The sequence below is a fragment of the Accipiter gentilis genome, chromosome 31, assembly GCF_929443795.1.
Source record: "Accipiter gentilis chromosome 31, bAccGen1.1, whole genome shotgun sequence".
Lineage (NCBI taxonomy): Eukaryota > Metazoa > Chordata > Aves > Accipitriformes > Accipitridae > Astur > Astur gentilis.
In genome coordinates, this window is record NC_064910.1 from 10,828,619 (window position 1) to 10,831,604 (window position 2,986).

Consider the following 2,986-nt stretch of genomic DNA (forward strand, 5'->3'; position numbering starts at 1 on the left):
GGGGGGGGGGGGGAGGGGGTAAGCGACACCTCCGGGGGGCGACACCGAGCCCTTCCCCCGCCCCCTCAGCGCCGCCGCGCGGGTGGGCAGCGCTTCTCGCGAGACTTCCCTGCGCCTGCTCGCGAGAGGCTCCTCCCTCCCCCTCCCCCCCCCCGCCGCCACGGATTTCGGGGGGGAGGGGGAAGGGCGCGTGCGCACGCGCGGGGCGGGAAGCGGGAGGGCGGCGATCGCCGTCGTGTTCGGTGGCGGGACGGGGCTTGAGGGGACGGGCTGGGGGCCTGCGTCGCCTGGCGGGGCGGTGGCCCCTCCCCCCCCCCCCCAGGCCCACTTCTGCAGCATCTTCCTGTCACGGAAATGTCACTTGTCTTCGGAGGCGCCCCCATAAAGGCATGACCACGCGGGATGAGCAGTTAGGGTGTTAGTAGCCGTCCAGATAAGGGCCTGGGGCGGGCTCTGCGATGCAGCAAACCAAAACGTGATACCTGTCTTGATCAGTCGGTTAGTTCGGGTAGGACGCTCCATCACTCAGGTTTCCCCAGGGGCTCTGTGCTCCACATCACACCAGCTTCTCTGTGACCCTTTTCAGTCGTATTTAATTAGTACGTACTATTTAAGTCACCACATTTCAGTGTCTTGCTGAGACCACCCTGCGCTAACAGGCCTGGCTGCCACCCAGCTTTTCTGAGGCAGCTGGGTGTGTTCCTCCTTGACTGAACCTCTGCTTCTGCACAGCTGGGTAAACCGCCATCAGTGGATATTCAGTACACGGGACACGAGCATGCACGTTGGGAGTGGTGTAAGAAACCAGTTTTGTCCTAGTTCCATGTCAAACATTTGCTGAGCAGTTGAAAATGCTTTTGATCCAGAGTATGGTTTTATAGGGCTGCAAGGACAACAGCCGAGCCATCAGCTTCCTTCTAGAAAGAAACTAACCAAATCGGTGGGAAATGTTATTTTTGACCAATTCCTGTAACAGTGCCTGCTTTGCCACAGTTGTCCTGTCCTTTGTTGTTGGGCTTTGTCTCGCTTTATCTTATAACAAATATTGGACTGTAATCTGCCCCACCAAAATATCTTCTTCCTCTTCTCTATTAAAACATTTATATTGGCACAAAAAAAAGGAATAGCCAATGGATTGGGAGGAGCAGTAGTGACGTGCAGAAAACAGACTCCACAATCAGTAAGACTGTAAAGTAGGTATGTTCATTCAGCACTGGGCAGCATGGGAGGGAGGGGGGGTAGTCCCACCAAAGTCATGCGCGCCTTAAGGGCAGTTTGCCTTGAATTTATACAATCAAGTATACATCAGGTTTTGCAATACGCCTATACATATGCATAGCCTGTCCCTGCTTCATATTAAAATGAGTTCCGAGAGGTCATTTCCATAGTCTTCTCTCAACTGCGCTTGCGTAGTGCCTCCTTATGGTGGTCGTCTGGTGGTTGCAAAGATGAAGATAGACGACTCCTCTTCGTCACCACTAGTAACCTCTTTTCTTGCGCAGGCTCAGTGGTTTCTTGGTATTTAGCCAAGCTGCAAGGCCAGTCTTGGCTGGTTCTTGGGGCCAGCTCCTGCTTCTTATCAGGAACTGTCTCTGCCTCGTTGGCTGGTTCTTGGGGCCAGTTCTTCTTATCAAGGACTGTCTCTGCCTCAGCTAATTTCAACAATGTAAGAGTTAAACATCATCTTTCATCCCCCTTTATTATATCTACTGAGATTCTTTTGGCTCCCCCTCTCAGTAGAAAGGAGGCCTCAGAAATGTCCTTTTTAAGTTAAAATATATTTAATGTACCAACACAATGTGAAAAATTATGTAAAAATGTAGTAGTTAGTATAATTTCATAATCCTAACAATAATAAAATAATACTGATGTTCTTACAGTGTATTAAGAAATGCTAGTACATTTTTACCCGGGTAGGCTAAATCTTACTTTAGGGTTCAGATGCAGAACTGCAAGGAAGTGATGGCCTCACTGCACCTGCAGGCAGGATGTTCAGCATGAACACAAGCTCAGAGGGGCTCTGCTCCAGGGCCTTTCCTATAAAGCTTTAACTTACTAAACATTCAAAGGAAAAGTCTATAAAACTTTACTGGTGTTCCTACATCTCCTCTGACATTGTATGTGTTTCCTACTTTAGATTAAAAGCAACCTCTCTACTCTTTAGATGACGTAGCCAAACAATGTTTTGAGCCATAATTTGTTGTCCTAGATGTTAACTAAAGGTCTACAGTTAGTAGACACTGCAATGTTATGTACAGTAGTAATTAACAGTTGGAATACTGTGAATGGCTTTTAAACAAAATTATTAAATATTAAGTCTTCAAGCATTCTTTATACAATGTAACTGGGGTTGTTGCTTAACTTCTATATATCTAAGCATACCTGTGCTTTGCTTCTATTGCTGTCCAAAGGAGAATTTCCAGGCTTTGCAGCATGACAGAAGCATGCATGTGTCACCTGTGCCCTTTGTGGCATGAGGAGCATGGCAGCCACCCATTTCAGCACCCCATCAGAAAAAAATAAGGGGGGGATTTTTGAAGCGAGAAGGATTCCAGATCTTAACAGCTGGCTCATGACAAGCTGAGTACCATGAAACCTGGGCTTTAATGACAGCACTATCTGAAAGGTTTCCTGCTTCCCGGCTGACCCATACAAGTCCATTTCCCCTCACGCCACACCCTCAACTCTGCTGTTTGTGGAGAAACACAGCGAACCGAATCAGGGAATTGATCCAGGTTAAAAATAGCCTTGTTTCTGTTTTGCCAGGAGTTTTAACTCAGATTAATTCACTGATCCATTCTTCTGGAAGCATCAAAAAGTGAGAGAAGAACCACATACCCTAAAGCCCCCAGGCAATGAAAGTACACCCTTCGTGGCTGGCGAATCAGAAATCTGTGGCTGGTTTTCAAAACAGGATACAAGGGCTGGGACAAATGTATAACATCTGTGCTGCCTCAGTCATAAAAGGCTTTAATGCTACAAATCT